Below are 18,195 nucleotides of genomic sequence, written 5' to 3' on the forward strand. Positions count from 1 at the left end.
GGGTTACCTTGTAGTGGTGAAGGAAGTGCCGAAGGAGGAACTCAAGTTGGAAAATATCCTAATGATAAGGGAGTTCTCTTATGTTTTTCCAGAGGATTTACCGAGGTTGCCTCCAAATCAGGAGGTGGAATTTGCAATTGATCTGATCTCAGGGATAGCATCAATCTCTAAAGCCCCATACAGAATGGCTCCAGCTGAACTAAAGGAGCTAAAGGAGCAACTACAGGTGGTTTATCAGACCTAGTGTATCGCCCTGGGGTGCACCGGTGTTGTTTGTGAAGAAGAAGGATGGGTCGATGAGGATATGCATCAACTACCAGGAGATTAATAAAGTAATAGTGAAGAACAAGTATCCATTTCCTTGAATTGACGACTTGTTCGATCAGCTTCAAGGTACGCAGATTTTCTCTAAAATCGATCTGCGATCTGGATATCATCAGGTGAAGGTTAGATCAGATGATGTGGCGAAGACTGCTTTTCGATGCTATTCGGGTTGATGAATGCTCCAACAGTATTTATGGATCTAATGAACATGGTATTCCATGAGTACTTAAACCAATTTGTTATTGTGTTTATAAATGATATTTTGGTCTATTCGAGGAGCCATAAGGAGCATGAAGCTCATCTAAGACTAGTAGGGGAAAGTCATTGCGTATGTGACACATTGCAAAAGGGATTTGGTTGCGTTCTAATGTAGCAGGGGAAAGTCATTGCGTATGTGTCTCGCTAGTTGAAAGAATACGAAAAGAACTATCTTATACATGACTTGGAGCTAGCAACAATTGTGTTTGCGTTAAAGATCTAGCACACTACCTTTATGGTGTAAGGTGTGAGATCTTTACTAACCATAAGAGTCTCAAGTACTTCTTAACCTAGAAGGAGTTGAATATGAGGTAGCGCAGATGACTCGAGTTGATAAAGGATTACGACTGCACCATTAGCTATCACCCAGGAAAGGCGAACGTGGTAGCCGATGCATTGAGCCAAAAATTTTGGGGTACGTCGGCCTCAGCAGTTATGCCTTCGCACCTCGTGATGGACTTGGAGAGGTTGGGTGTAGAATTGGTAGAAGGGAATCATCAGGCGTTCATTTCTAGTCTGGTGGTTCAACTGACTTTACGGGACAGAATCAGAACAACTCAATTGAAAGATGCAGAGTTGATGGAGATTGTAGAGAAGATACATGATGAGCAACACACAGACTTTAATGTTGCTGAGGATGGAGTTCTCAGATTTTACACTCGATTGTGTGTGCTAGATGACGCAGAGATAAAGAGGATGATTCTGAGGGAAACTCACCACTCTCTCTATCAGCACTAGATTTATAATGCTCATTATTCAAGTTAATTTTCATTCTTATTTTAGAGTGTAGATCATGAATGTGCTTTGCAAATGCATAAGCTTGTTCACTCACTCTAGCCTGTGGGGGTAATGGTATGAAATATATGGGCTTCCTAGGTTGGCAACCAGTGACAACTTGAAAATGACTCAATCCTATGGTTCTATTCACTGAACTATTAAATTCAAATTCAGCTATAAGAAGACACAAATCCCATGATCCTATGTTTTCACCCTCAGTTTGCCCATCAGTTTGAGGGTGGTAGGCACTAGAAAACTGGAGTTTGGTGTCTAACATGGCCAACAAGGTTTTCCAAAAATAACTCACAAATTTCACATCCTTATTAGAGACAATGGTCTTGGGATTAATTGCTATATTATCAATACACATTCTCCATGTTCCATCTTTCTTAGGAGTGAGAAGGGCGGGACATGCACATGGGCTCAGACTCTCTTGAATAAAACCCTTACTTCTCAACTCATCAACTTGCCTTTTCAATTCATTATGTTCTTTGGGGTTCATCCCATAATGAGGCAAATTAGGCAAAGATGATCCTAAAATAAGGTCTATGGCATGTTGAATGTCTCTCATGGGAGGCAATTCATTTAGAGGCTAAAAAATAACATCCTCAAACTCAAAAAGTATGGGTGACACCTCAAGTGGTGTCGCATGTTTAGGAATAGAGGAGTTATTCTCTTTAGTCACCACAACGTAGACAACTTGTGTTTCTTTGCTTTCTTGTTCAAATTTATTTTTGGCTTAAAATATGCAATGAATTTCCAACCTCTTCTTTTCCTTTCAAGTCTTTTTTTTTTCTTGTCTTTTTTGTCCTTTTTATCAATTTTAGGCTCAAGAGGACTCAAAACAAACTTTTTTCCCATTACACCTAAAGGTATAGGTGTTGGCACGACCATTATGTGAAACATCAAGGTCATAAAGCCAAGGTCTTTTTAAAAGAAAAGTGCAACATCTATAAGGAGGAAATCACACCAAGTTTCATCTTCATAGTCCATAATTTTGAGGGGGACTAAGCATCTATGGCTTATGGGCATTGTCGCTGTATTTACCCAAGCAACTTTGTAAGGATGGGGATGAGGTTCAGCTTTAAAATTCAATTTTTCCAAGGTTGATTATAAAACTACATTCATGTAACACTTCCATCAATGATCATTTTGCAACTTTATTCCCACACTTAATGTAAGTATGGAAAATAGAAGTGCAGCGCCAATCCTCTTGTTCTCGAAGGGTCATCATGATGCATCTCAGAACATTCAAATTATCAGTTTCATTTTCCTCAATTGATAACTCATCCTCACTTGCTACTTCCTCAAGAATATAAGGTTGTTCTTCTCCCGAATCTTCCTCATCATCCTCTTTTTCAATTGCCAAATTTCTAGTTGGCCATTGTTTAGCAAAGTGACCTCTTTTGTGACATTTATAGCACACATCATTCCTAGAATTTTGTTTTAAGGATCCGGTCATGGGTGCCTTTCCCTTGTCCAATGGTTTTTGGATGGTGGGATTGCTACCTCTAGAAGATACTTGACCTTTGTTGGTGGGTCTAGTCTTCTCATATGATGTGGCCTTTCTTTGGTAAGTATCATTGGAAGTGTTTCCAAATTTTCTTTCCATTTTAGCTTTACTCATTTTCTCATAGTCATGTGCCAAATTAAATGCATGCTTAAGTTAATCAATATGATATGGAAGCAACTCTTTTCTCAACTTAGGTTTTAAGCCAATTCTAAAAAGGGAAATTTGTTGGCTATTACTTTCTTCCACACAACACTTAATGAAAATTCATCAAATTTGCTCACGTATTTGGTTATACTCAAACTTCCTTGCCTAAGGCTATAGAGTTGGTCCATGAGACGTTCCCTATAAGAGATTGTGACATACTTTTCTTTCAAGCTTTCTTTCATTGAATCCCAATGCTCAATGAGCCTATGATCAAGACGAGCTTCTTGTCTTTTGACATTCACCCAATGAAACTTTGCTTGCCCAGCCAACCTCATCTTTGTAAATCTCACTCGATGTGAGTCATTCATTTTAAACCACATCAAAATATGAATCCATTTCAGTCAACCAATCCTAAAAAAAATTTGGGTCCATTTGACCATCATATGTAGGGGCTTCAATTTTCAATCTTTTCATAACATCCACATTCGGATCATGATTTTCCCTATGATATGGTCTCCTTGGTTTAAAATTCTCTTCATCATAATCCTCATCATTCCAGTTTGGAACATAAGGGTTATGACATTTGAACCTTTTAGGAGCATTTTGTCTTTGTGGGTGATGAATTGGAGGTTGTTCTTGAGGTATTGCCCTCTCTCTTGGAATATGGTTTTGCTCCCTCGAATGATGGGAAGCATCCTCAATGCAAACCTTAAGGGGCTATCCCGTATTTTCTAGGAGTGATTTTGGAGCTAAACTAGCTTCCAACCTCTTAATTCTTGTAAGCGCATTGATCAAATCTTGGGTTAAGTGATGGACTTGGTCTTGCAAGTCATCTAAGAGTGTGTCACAATCCATATCATTCCTATGACCACAATAATGATTCCCAACTCGGGTTGCCATCAAAACACAATTCTCCTCCTTGGAGGTTTTTCCCCGAAATCCAACCAAACTAACGTTCCAAATATCCAAAATTCAAAATCTTTGTAGACTGTTCTAGGCAAAACTGTCGAATGATTGTCTTAAAACATCAACCGTTTAGACAAAAAAAAATGTTTTCCTATGGCTCCAAGGAAAAATGGGACTTTAAGACTTCGCCTAATTTGGCCTAGGCTTTGATACCAAGATGATGTAGGATGGGTATGGTCAGCCTAGTCCTACAGTTCCACCCTCACACAAGCACATACACTCTAACACTTTGATTTGAGAATTTAATTAATTAAACATAAACACGATAAAGTATGTGCCATTTCACATGTTGTTAGATTTTTGAAAAGTTATATGATTTTGTCCAGAAAATAAGCCCCAAGTGTTCCTTATCAAGGAATCATGCTTTATGTGGAAAGATGTTAATTTTAAAGTCAAGATTGCAAGTTCTAAGTTAACAAACTAAAATTATTACAATTGATATTAGCTAGGAAGTGAGAATATTGAAATATAATGATTCAAATGGCTTATCAAATATGGAATTTCAGGCTTCAAGCAAAGGCTTACACAATATAAAGCAAGGGTTCAAAACAAGTACCGAATTTACTAAGAGATTCGTTAGATGACTTGACGTTGTTCAACACCAGTTTAGACCATATCGTAAGTCCTTCGAACAAGCTTTGAAACACCAATATGAAAGTAGCTATGGGGTGTAGGGGAGGTGGTCGTGTGGGTGTTTTAGAGGGAGGAGGGGGTGATGGTATTGCTGGATAGAGTGGTCTCTCACCACTTAATCTCTGGAGAGAATGTCATAGCCTCACACTACGTAATCAAGAGATTGGACAAAGCTTTCAAGCTTCAACAATGGAATTCTTTTCAATATTCAAACATAGACTAATGTCTTAGTTCTTACAATGATAAAGATATAAAGCTAGCATGGGGGGAACAAGCTTACAATTCCCACACAAGCGTGGGAGACAAACAGATTAAACACTAACACTAAATACTAACACATTTAATACTTTCTAACTTACTAGACACACATGCTTATGCTTAGTTGTCTTAGACTTATTATAATTCAAAGTGAAGACATATGCCAAAGGAGGTCAAAACCGTGTGGGGCCCATGGAGAATAACCATGTGGGGGCCTACATGGGTCTTGAGGTGGAACTTGCTTTAACACTTCACTTGGGTCTTCAAGCACCTAATAATCTTGAAATAAAATATCCAAGACATAAACCCAACATAATAATAAAGTCTTCCATCACAAGAAGTAGATGATCTCCAAATAATCTCATGTGTACCTACAAAGCAGTTATGAACAATAGTGGACATCGGGAGGTCGTCCACGTGTCACCATATCTGCAAAGGAAATGGTTAAAGCATGTTGATCCCCATCAGTTGGTTGATATTTATATTGGAAAAATTATGTTAGTTGATGTTTGTATGCTAGGAATGTTATGCAAATTGACATCTATGTATTGGAAAAATTATGTTGGGTGTCGTGTGTTTCTATTGGCAAAATCACGTTGGTTGAGTTATGCTTCTATATTGGCGATGAAATGCTGGTTGGATATATGCTTGATTGAAAATGTATAAATGCTTGTATAAATTGTTTTAGGGAGAATATGCGACAAAAATACACAATGGTTAATCTCAGGGGGAAGAAATTTAATAGAATATATTATGGATTTTTTCTATAAACATCATATATGGTTTGTTTTATATTGTATTGAGTTTTATATGGAATGATAAACATCATGTATGACTTGAAATTTTATGGATTTATGAATATATATGAAATGTTATTAAGGACAGATGACACTATATATATACCTTAGTATTAAGTGTTATATTCTATATCCATGGTTATACTGGATAGATTATACTTATGACATGATGAATGCAAAGAATAATTTCTTAAATGAGAATGCATCTAAAATGATTTCATTACTTCAAAGCATGATTGAAAAATATGTTAGAACAATATTATCATCTTCGGAAGATATCGTAGTTAAATGTTAAATTCTTTTTTAGATCAAAAGGGAAAATTTTGAACAAAAAAAATTATTAGAAATATTATGAAAGTTAAATTAATGTCACGAAGATCAAAAGTCTAAATATACAAGAAATAGTTGAAAAGTCTTCTGAAGTCATAGTATAATCTTTGAGGATATTATATTTAGATGACACTTTTTGCTGATGTCAAAAGGGAGAATATTTTGAGCAAAATGATTATATGATTAAATTTGGAAGAACCATGAGCAAAAATACTTTTGAATTTTAAATCAAAAGGGGGGGGGGGGAATTATGAGTATATGGTTAAATTTTTAATGGTTAAATTTTTGGGAGAACTATGTGCAAAATATATTATGAAAGCTAATCAAAATTGAGCTTAAACGATTATAACTTAAAATATTCTAAGTCTAAAATCTCAATATGCCTAACATGCTTGACATCACTTATTCTTATGTTTATGCATATTGTGAAGGGGAGCCTTGTCAAGGCTACCTCACTTTGCTCCTTGTTTGTTAATATCAAAAATGGGGAGATTATTGACTTTTCTAGGTTTCATCCCATTTTGATAATAGCGAACCACATCTAATTGTGCTACTAAGTATGTTTACAAGGATTAAGGTATTAAGAACAATAACCGATGTAAATTGAAAAGCCATGAAGCACACAAGATGATGTTATTTGGCTATGAACATGGAGCATATTATCTCAAAGTGTTAAAATCACTTTTAGAATGAAAAACCCCAAAACAAGGTTTTCCAATCCCTTTTTTTTTTTTTTTTCTGCCGCTGCATTGATGTGTAAATTGCTCGACCAATAACTTCTCATCTTGAAAAATTTTTAACACGAAAGTTTTGGGATTGTTTCTTAGATTTCTTTTGATACTTTGATCTCCCTATTTGGAGTTTTGTAACAAAAGTTATGCCTCAAATATTGAAAGGTGTTCACGGGTGAAATTGCACAGAAATTCAAGCGACTGAATTCCCAATTTACTCGACCGAAAATTGAGGAAGAAGTACGGTAACAGCCATAAAACTGCTAGTTTTCAAAATAATTAACTATTTTCAAATCCCAATGGTCATAAAACGGCTAGTAGACCATCTTGCCTATAAATACAGGGTTTTTTAACTTGTTTTAAGAACGGAAGGAAAAAGATATAAATCTACTACACATCCAAAGTTTTTTATCCTTATTTGAAAAATATTTTCAAAAACTTTGCAAAATCCTTGTTTATCTTTCAAGTGCTTACCTTCTAGATACTCCTTTAGCTTCATTCATAATCTTCTGAGAGTGTATTTGTGTGGCATTCTTATTGTACTTATTCACTCAATTAAGGAGTACTCATTGTAAACTTTTGATTATTCATTCTACAACTATGGTTCGAGTGTGAATCGTATCAAGCAAGGGTATATTTCTTGACGAGGCATCTCTGCCTAGTTAAGGAGGGATTGTAAAGGCATCTCCACCTGGTTAAGGAGGGATTGTAAAGCTGTCTCCGCCAAGTGAAGGAGATAGGTAGGTAGCTTCACCTATTGAAAAAGTGAATAGTGAAATCCTTAATTGGTTTTCTTGAGGCAAGGACATAGATTGGGATTGCCGAACCTTGTAAAAATACAGATTTTTATTCTTTCTTCCCTAGTCTCTTTAAATTAAACACACTTATATTTTTTCATACTTATTGTGAATATTGAATTGCATTTGAGTAGTTTGATCACGTGCTAAAATTATGAGTATAATTGTTAAAGTATTTGCATAAAGTTTTTAATACCCAATTCACCCCCCTCTTGGGACTACACCATTTCTAACAAATACAACACGTCATCGGCCAAACACAGCTAGATGGTTGATACTGTCTTTGCCTCCAATTCATTCCAAGTTGTTTCATCCATGCCTTCTGATTGAATTCCGTATAAGGCCTTCACCATGCCTTGCTGCACAAAGAGATCCTTCACCCTTCTTTGCCACAAACCAAAATTTTTCAGTTCCATCAAACTTGATAACTTCAAATTTTGCAGATGAAGATCTAGAGGTCATTAAAACAATGCTCTGATACCAATTTATTGTGTAAAAGCCCCAATTTGCACAGTAGAATATATTTATATAAAGAATCAAACACACAATGTAGCACTTTAATGATGAAAATATAGAACAATCCACAACCACAGCAAGCATATGAAAGCAATAATAATCACAAGAACCCAAGGAATTACGTGGTTCGACAATGCCTACATCCATGGGGGAAAACGACAAAGATTCACTATCTTCTTGTGTAAATTACAAGAACAATACAATCCTCTCAACAATTCTCTCAACAATTATCAACCAACTCTTTAATTATATTAGATATGACATATATATAGAGTTCCTAGAGGTTTTCCCTCCAAACCCCAGTCATATTAACGTCCACCTTTCAAAATTTGAAATCTACACTGGGTGTTGATGGTTTGGGCCAAACCGTCAATGGTTTAAGACAAAATGTAAAATGTCTTTAATTCTGCTCTAAACCGTTGATAGTTTCCCCTGCTGCTGCTGCTGCTTGATTCCCTTCATGCTTTCCCTTTGTGTATGCTATGCACTTAGTATGTGAGCCACAATACACAACAAGATACATATCAGAAAAGGACAAGATATTCTATTTTTTTTAAAGAGTTGAAACTATGGGCAAGGATAAAACTTCATAGGCAAAGAGTTCAATACTTATCTACCACACAAGCTACCACAAAATGCTTGACTAAATACGCTGGTTATAATACCACTTCGTGCAAATAGAGTGGCATAGGTGAAAACAGTAGAAAGTCTTTCAAGAGAGGCAAACCCAAAAGTGGGGAATCGATTATAAGACATCAACTTCAGAAGAAGTTTCATTGTCTTGAGAGTTCAACACACTCACTGAAAAGGGTAGAATTTCATGCTACTTATATCGAGGCCCTCACATAGTTGTTGAGTGCCCTCATAAGATCACTCAATGCCTTACAAGCTTCCACCATGGAGTGGGCATTGGAAAGTGCTGAGGAAGAGGAGAATAACCCAAGGATGGGTGTAATGTGGCTGGTGAACACATTTGAAAAGTAGGTTAAAGCACCCAAAGTTACCTAAGTGAAAGGAATGATGTTTGTGGACTTGAGGATCAAGAGGAAGAGTACCCATGCTATGGTGGATACAAAGGCTACCCATAATTTTGTTTCACATATAGAAGTAGGGAGACTTAACTTATCCTTGGAGAAGGGTTTAAGACATATGAAAGCGGTGAATTATGTAGCCTAGCCTACTTTGGGAGTAGCCAAGCAAGTGACTGTGAAGCTAGGGAATAGGGAAAGTCATGCAAATTTCATAGCAGTGTCATTAAATAACTTCCAAGTCATTTTGGGAATGGAATTCTTGAGGGAAACTAAGGCAGTGCCATTGCCTTTTGATGGTTCCCTGTGTTTGATGGCAAATCAACCATGCATGGTGTTAGTTGTTGCAAAGAAAGGATACGATGAGAAGTTCCTTTCAGCCATGTAACTCTAGAAGGGATCAAAAAGGGGTGAACAATCATATTTAGCCACGGTGGTGGTAAAGGAAGAAGTAGGCCAATAGTTGGTACCTATGACCATCCAAGCTATGTTGGATAACTACAAGGAGGTGATTTCGGATAAGCTACCTCAAAACTTACCTCCAAGATGGGGTCTCGAACATGAGACCGAGTTGTTGCTAGGAGTGAAACCACCTGCTAAGGGGCCATATAATATGGCGCCTCTAGAGCTAGCAAATTTGAGAAAACAACTTAATGATTTGTTAGAAGTGAGATATATTCGCCCTTCTAAAGCATCATTCAGAGCACCAATATTGTTTTAGAGGAAACATAATGGGAGCATGTGGATGTGTGTAGACTACCACGTGCTCAACAAGGTGATAGTGCACAAGAAGTATTATATTCCGTTGATTATTGATCTATTTGATCAGCTGAGTCATGCCAAGTACTTCACTAAACTCGACTTAAGGTCGAGCTACTCTCAAGTGAGAATTAATGATGGGGATAAGCCAAATATCACTTATGTGACACGGTATGGAGCATTCGTGTTAACAAATGCACCTGGGAAATTCTATACCTTGATGAACCATGTATTTCGTGAGTACCTTGACAAGTTTTTCATGGTGTACCTAGATGATATTGTTGTCTTTAATTCCACCCTAGAGGAACATAAAGAGCATCTATGGAAGGTGTTCGACTGGCTAAAGGAGAATAGTCTGTATGTGAAGAAAGAGAAGTGCTCTTTTGCTTAGTGGAGCATCCCTAGTCATGTGATTAAACAAAGTTATATCAGGATGGATATGGAGAAGGTATGAGTTGTTTAAGAATGAAAGATCCTAATGACAGTGAAGGAGTTGTGTTCCTTTTTGGGTTTTGCCAACTATTATTGAAAGTTTGTAAAGGGGTACTCAATGAGAACTACTCATTTGACAAAACTACTGAAGAAGAATCAAGGTTTGTGGTGAAAAAAGATAACTCAAGTGTTAGCCACTTCTTTACACAGCCAAAGTTGATATCCAAGCAAGGACGGTGGCAAGAATTCTTGGTAGAATTTGATTTCTCATTTGAGCACAAGACAGGGTGCCTGAACCAAGTTGCTGATGCACTGAGTAGGAAGGCTGAAGTCGGTAGCCTATGGTAACACATTTGACAGTGAGTACCATTACCACAACGATGTGGAAGCGCGTCAAGGATAATTTAGCCAAAGATCCAGTTGCATAAAACCTTACAAAGTTGATAGAAGAGGGGAAAGTATGTTGGTTTTGGATTAAATACAGATTGCTGAAAATCCATGGTAGCCGACTCTTTATGCCCTAAGTTGGAGATACGAGGAAGACACTACTAAGAGAGTGTCATGATACCATGTGGGTCGAATATCCAGGATGGCAGCACACTTTGGCATTATTGAAGTAGAGGTATTATTGGTTGCATATGTGTGATGACGTGGTTGATTATACCAGAACTTGTCTCACCTGCCAACTAGATAAGGTGGAGCAAAATAAGATTGCTGGGCTACTAGAGCCCCTACCAGTACCATCCAAACCATGGGAAAGTGTCTTATTAGACTTCATCACCAACTTGCCTAGAGTGGGAGATGCAAGGGCTATACTTGTGGTGATAGATAGGTTCTCAAAGTATGGTACACTTTATACCTATGCCAAAGTAATGTTCAATAGTGGAGATGGCACAACTATTATTTAAGATTATTGTGAAGTTTGGGGTGTTCCCCAAGATATTATCAGTAACCTAGAATCAAGATTCACTAGCAACCTCTAGAATGAACTTTCTAAAATCCTTGATTCACAACTTGATATCTCTTCGAGCTATCATCCAAAAAATTATGGACAGACAGAGAGATTCAATAGGCCACTAGAAGAGTACTAGCGCTATTTCATTGATGCCAACTAGAAGAATTGGGTGCAACTACTTGACATGGATCAATTCTATTTCAATGCCCAAAAGAGCTCGACAACCAACAAAAGTCCCTTTAAGCTTGTTATAGGCTAGTAGACACTGCTACCTCACATAGTGGATGAGTCATATAAAGGAAAGAGTCCTAAAGCATACATCTTCCCCAAAGAATTGAGACAGAATGCATAGATTGCCCGAACCTACCTGGAGAAAGCTTCTAAGTGGTTGAAGAAGTGGCCAAATTAGGGAAGAAGACCGTAACACTTCAACGTAGGTGACTTGGTGCTTATTAAGCTCAATCTTGAATAGATCAGGTGTCTATGGGGATGAAATAGGAGACTACATTATAAATATGAAGAACCAGTCCCCATTTTGTCCAAAGTCAGGAAGGCCTCTTACAGAATTGACCCTCCGGCTTGGATGAAAGTGCATTTGAATGTTTCACATCAGCTGCCTCAAGCAATTCAACCCTGACACTGAAGATCCAAGAAAAATACAGTCAAGTAGAGTGGAATCGAAGACAATCCAACCCGACATATGAGAATTTTAAGACATCCATGAAGATAGAGAGTTCACATCCTTAAGGAAGAAGTGGCAGGAGTTTTAAGTGAAGTTGAAAGGCTTTGGTGACGAAGAAATTAGCTAGATTTCTGTGGAAGATATGCAACCATTTATGTACAAAGTTGAAGTGTACCTAGCATCAAAGTCTATGAGGATGTCAACCGCATAAGTGGAGGAGTGTCACGAGCAGAGCTTGTTCAAAACATTATGCTTGCCTATGACCGCTTGTCTCGTGCGTTTAAGATGAGTTTCTATAATGTAAATACTAATTTAGGGTTATTTTTTAGAGATAGTTTTTCCCTAGTCTAAAACGGGGAGTATGACTTCTCGGTCATATTGATGTTTCCTAGTGCCATAGTGAGAATAACATAGAATGTTCTTTAGGGAAGGATAAGTGTTTATTTACTTGTAAAACTCACTAGATATTGTCAACATATTTAGCCTACTTGCCTCCCTTGCCAGATGCTCATTGTTAACGAAGATGTTGATAATAAATTATGTTTCTTCAATGTTTATTGCCTAAGTGTCATTACTTTTATATGTTGCTTATTGCTTTCGCTTATATTTGCTTGAATGACAATGAAAGTGTTTTCTTGTTGAATTGTAAATGCCATGCGGGCTAGTTAAACAAAAAGGTTTTAGCTAGCGCTGCACAGTCCATTCACAAAGGTTTGAAATATTCAACCCGTGACATCTAGCACTACAAACTGTGCCCACAGTATGGCCTTGTGCATGCACAATGATGTTACGAGATGCCCACTCAGGTCTAGAAACTTGTTTTCTTTTTTGTAGGCTTGATTGACAATGCTTCATCATTTTGTTTATCTTTTTTATAGGAATAAAATGCCTAATTTCTTGTTGATTTCATTTATTTTATCCTAATTTTTCTTGCTAAATCAATGAATTTTTATGCCTCAAAAAAAGAAAAATGAATTCTCAATTCTGGTTGACCTAGAGGAGCCACAATTGAAGATGTAGAAGTTGAGATTGCTACATAGATTCAAATTTTTGTTCAAATAAGAAAGCATAGGTGTATCATTTGTTTAGTAAGCAAGAGTAGAATGGAATGCAGTATAAATGGTTTATTGCTATACAATTTTTTATTCCATTACTTACCAAATATTTGAATCGATTAGTCTTCTTTTGCACACAAGTCCTATGGTCTTTCATGACTCGCAAGAGGAGTGGGAGAATACCCTACACATGAAACCGTGGGTTAAGAAATGACTCATAGTATGATAATAATGAAAAAAATTGGTGGTTCCTTGGATTATTGTTGTTTCTTCTATGTGCATACTAGTATTTCATTATGTAGAAGCTTTGTCAATATTCAAGGGTGGGTGAAAGGAAAATAGGTTTTAGGGGCTTGTAAAGGTTGACTTATAATATTTATTGGCAAACAAATTTTTATAAATTGCACCAAAATTGCACCCATGATCAGTTGGACCCATGAAAGTGAGAATATTTCGTTTGATCATAATGAAATCAAGAAAGGATCTAGTAGATTATTGCACTGCTGATAGTGAGTTAAGGGTGCTTAGAACAAAAATGTATGAATATGCAATTGACAAATTAAAGAAGATCGAATTGGGAGTTTATATGAATGAGTTCCTTAAGGGGAATGATTATGATGAATCTAATAAGCTTACATTGGAAGATGGATGTGTGATTCAAATCCTTTTCAAAATTAATGATAACTGATAGAAGGAAGGAAAAAACATTTGTTGGACCTCCAACGGCCTCCACTCCCACTAGGCATTCAGGAATCATAGAAAAACAACAAAACAGCTAAAACTGGCTTGGATTTGAAAATCTGTAGTTGCAAGAAGAGCATGGATGCTACCAATCATTAGATGTTCAAGTTAAGTGACAGTGAGAGTTCAATAGATAATATTAAAGTGCATGAGTTCTTAATTTGCTTCAATGTTTTAGAATAAGGCCAAGCTTGGGGTTCCCAGAAAAGAGCTTATTTTTTTAGGAATTCTGAAACTAGATTGCAGTAGACTGAAAACATGGTAATAAATCAAGAGTTTTCCTAAATTTTGTCAACTCTTTTATCTTACTCTTTCATCAAATTAAGATGATCCAGCTGAATACCTAGAAAAAATAGGAGAAGCTTGACCGTAAACAGCTTCAAATGGAGTCAACTTGATGGAGAATAATAAGTGATATTAAATACCATTCTTTCCATAGGAGTCATTGCACCCAATCCTTTAGGTTGCTACTAGCAAAGCAAAGAAGATAAGTCTCCAAGCACTCACTAACAATTTCAGTTTACCTATTTGATTTTCGATGATATGAAGTGCTCATATTCAATTTTGTTCCTTGCAAATGGAAAAGCTTCTTCCAAAAGTTGCAAGTAAAGGCTTCATCACAGTTGTTGACAACAGTTTGAGGAATTCCATGCAACTTGACAATATTATCAATAAAAGTATGAGCAACACTTATAGCAATATAAGAGTGAGTAGGCACAAAAATAATCATATTTTGTGGGATGGTGCACAACAACAAAAATAGTAGACTTACTATGAGAAGATGGTAGTCCTTTAATGAAATTCATGAAGACATCGGTACAAACTTCTTTTGGAATAGGAAAAGGGTGAAAAATCCTGGACTTGCCATGGTTTCCCCCTTTTTGTCATTAACAAACATCACATTTTGCCACAAACTTTTTTATTTCACCCTTCATTCCCTTCCAATAAAATTCTTGAGAAATGCGCTTATAGGGTTCTAAGAAAACCAGAGTGACCTATCGATGGTGATGTGTGTAATTCTTGCAATATGGTTTTCTTGTGGGCTGAATTATGCACTAATAAAATTCTCCCTTTATACGAAAAGTTCAAAGAGTCCCAAAAGTAAGGAGGGGCTAAAGTTGGCTCTTTTTATAGCTTTTGGATAATACCTTTAGTCTTTGGATTTTGCCACCATTCGTTCCTGATTTGTTCAAAGTAGTAAATGCAAGTACATAAATAGCTATAAGTTCAACTTGTTTAAGAAGTCCTAAGAGGGCATATGCCACCACATTCTTGGTCCCTTTCTTGTAAATAATTTTATAGTTATAGCCCAATAACTTAGTGACCCACTTATGTTGTTCCATGGACGAGATTCATTGCTCCAAAAAATACTTTAGGCTCTTGTGATTAATTCAGATTTGGAAATGTCGACAAATTAAATATAGTCTCCACTTTGAAATTGCATGCACAATTGCTGGCATTTTTTTTCATAAACAGACATGCTGATATGATATGGAGAAGGAGCCTTACTGATAAAAGCAATAAGGCATATATCTTGCATTAAAATTGCACCAATGCCAACTCTTGATGTATCATACTCCTTGTTGAAACTTGGCAAGGCAAAGAATGGTGTGATGGACATTATGTGCTTAATTTTGACAAAGGCTTGTTCACCTTCCTTAGTCCATTTGAATGCATCCCTTTTTAGTATAGCAGTTAGTGGAGTGCTAATATTTCCATAATCCTTGACAAACTTATGGTTATAACTAGTCAAGCCCAAAAATCCTTGCTACAATTGTTTGTGGAATAGGCCAATTTGTCATCATTTGAATTTTAAAAGGGTAAATTAAAACACCTTCTTGGAAACCAAATAAGCCCAAGGTATTCCATATGTGGTCGAGCAAAATTGCATTTATATTTCTTGACAAACAAATGATGTTCACGAAGTGTGGTGAGTATGGTTCAAAAATTACCTAAATGATCTTCAAGAGATGAGCAATATATTAGGAAATCATAAAATATACTTATATAAGAACAATCTTATGTAGGTAAGGTCGAAAAATGTCATTAATGAGACCTTGGAAGGTCAAAGGCACATTGGTTAATCTAAAAGGCATAACCAAGAACTCGTAATGGCCATCGTGAGTTCTAAATACCTTCTTCTGAATGTCATCCTTGTGCACCCGAATCTAGTGATAGCCTGATCTCAAGTCGAGTTTGGTGAACTTTTGGGCATCTTCTAACTTATCTTATATATTATATATATATATAAGAACAATATTATGTAGGTAAGGTCAGAAAATGCCATTAATGTGACCTTGGAAGGTCAAAGGCACATTGGTTAATCTAAAAGGCATAACCAAGAACTCATAATGGCCATCGTGAGTTCTAAATACCTTCTTCTGAATGTCATCCTCGTGCACCTGAATCTAGTGATAGCCTGATCTCAAGTCGAGTTTGGTGAACTTTTGGGCACCTTCTAACTTATCTATCATTTCATCCACAATAGGGATAGGATATTTATCCTTCATTGTGTTCTTGTATAGTACTCGATAATCAACACACATCCTCTAAGACTCATCTTTCTTCTTCACCAATAAGATAATAGAAGAATATGGAATGACACTTTGTTGAATTATGCTAGCATCTAACGTTTTTTTTTTGCTATCTTTTCTTTTTATGCTTTCGAAAAGTAATGATAGTGATAAGGACAAACATTAGTAGGGATACTACATGGCAATAGAGGAATGTGGTGATCATGTTTTTGCTGAGGTGGCAATCTTTGTGGCTCAAATAGGTTAGAAATGTTTGAAATAAGAGATTCTAGCCCTTCATCCTAAGAGGATTGATGTTGTAACTCCTATGATCCTTGAAGTTGTACCAGGCAGCCATGTCGCTAAATTTTAAGGTGCTTCTTTGTATGATGGCTTGAAATTATAGTGACATTACGATAAATGTTTGCCTCTAAGAGTAGTGCTTTGTCCATCCACAGCCAACCTCATAACTAGTTTAAGGAAATCCCAAGTTATATCACCTAAAGTCCTTAACCATTCAATACTCAAACCACTTCATAGTCTTTCTAGTGGCACCAAAAAGAAATCAACATACAACCCATGGTTTTGCATAGTAATTTTAACCTTTGGACACTTGGACTAACATATAGAGACCCAAAAAATAATAATTATTTAAAAATTAAGGAGCATAATAAATTGAATAGATAGATAAATAATAAGGGGAACAGGAAAATGTTTGAAAGAAAGAACAGTAGACCTCGTTGACGAATCTCCTATCTTCATTGATGAGTGTTCTTCTAGGGATCATCGATGAAGTTCAATCCCTTGTCGATGAAGTTCAGTCCCTCATCGATGAAGAGATCTTGAGTGAGTGAATTTCATATTTTAAGTTTCATCGATAAATGTATTCTCTCGTCAACGAACTCCCTTCTGTGGTTCATCGACAAATCTTGTCTTCTCGTCGATGAAGCCACGTGGCAACAGCGTGTATAAAATGAAGTGAGGTTGCTTCTCAGTGAAGAAAATCATTTCTTCCTCATTTTCTCTCTATAGAAACGTTTCGTCTACCTTCTCTCAAAATTTCTGACCCGGATTCAGCTTGAATCAATAAAAGGGAACTGCTACGGTGTTCTAAGGAAGATTCTTTAAACATCTAGCGGAGCAGATTTCTAAACTGGGCTTTTCAGGAAATGCTCCAAAGTTAAGGTAAGAGTTAGGATTTCTAAATTTTGGGTTTTTAAATGTTTATTTGAGGTTTATGGGTTGAGAAAGTGTTGAAATAGTAGATTATTTGGGGTTTATCTCATTAAACTAGGGTTTTTGATTTAGGGTTTAGGTGAGCACTACAGGCATCATTTTGGGGTTTCTATTGGCATAATTCAAGAAATTAGGTGAGGGGAATATATTAAATCAGGATTTTTTCAGGAAATAACTAGTGAAAAATGGCAATATTATGTATATATGTATATGATTTTCATGCGGGTTTTAAATTGCCAATCATTTAAATTGTAAATTTATGAGCCTAGGGCTATGGTATTAGATATTATTTATGAAAATGGAAAGTTAAAATGGCAGATTTTCTAGTTAATTGTGTAAGGAATTCAATGTGTATTTTTAGTATATGAACGATGATTATAGGTTGACCTATTTTCAGTGAACGTAAGAAATATGCTCTTAAATTGTGTGGCATGTATAAAATAAAGTTTATGTGTTAAACTATGATATATGTATGAGATGCAGGAAATATTGGAAATGTATTGAGAATTAAAAGGTGTTATGAATTGTTTTGCATGTGTTTGGTAATGTTAAATTACAATGTATGGTTTGAGAACTCCGGTGGACAGGAAAAGGGCACAGTACTGTTGCGGATATTCACGCGTCTTAGATAAAGTGTGGAGATGGGATGGTCAATTGTGCTGGGGAAGGGTAGTGTCCCCCTGGAGTCTAGACCAGTGTGGGAGTAGCCAATCGTACCCACATACTATAGAATGTGGTTGATTTAACTTT

The sequence above is a fragment of the Malania oleifera genome, chromosome 1 (genome assembly GCF_029873635.1).
Source record: "Malania oleifera isolate guangnan ecotype guangnan chromosome 1, ASM2987363v1, whole genome shotgun sequence".
NCBI lineage: Eukaryota > Viridiplantae > Streptophyta > Magnoliopsida > Santalales > Ximeniaceae > Malania > Malania oleifera.